We start from the raw sequence: 233 nt of genomic DNA on the forward strand, positions 1-233 counted from the left end.
GGGTCTACCTGCATCTCAAAGCCTGAGCAGAACACTCCTCCCATCAAATTCGATATGTTGTGTATATAGGTTTTGAATGCCTTGTAGTGAATAGACAAATCATCACATTACTTATTGCTTTGCACTTTGAGCAGGGAATCAAGTTTTCTTTAACTTGCAAGATCGAATGGTATTAAAGCTTGACCAGCTTTTGGTGAATTTAGAGACTACTTTTGAGGTTTTCTCTTCCTTTT

The sequence above is a fragment of the Adiantum capillus-veneris genome, chromosome 16 (assembly GCF_014529385.1).
Source record: "Adiantum capillus-veneris isolate H3 chromosome 16, ASM1452938v2, whole genome shotgun sequence".
Lineage (NCBI taxonomy): Eukaryota > Viridiplantae > Streptophyta > Polypodiopsida > Polypodiales > Pteridaceae > Adiantum > Adiantum capillus-veneris.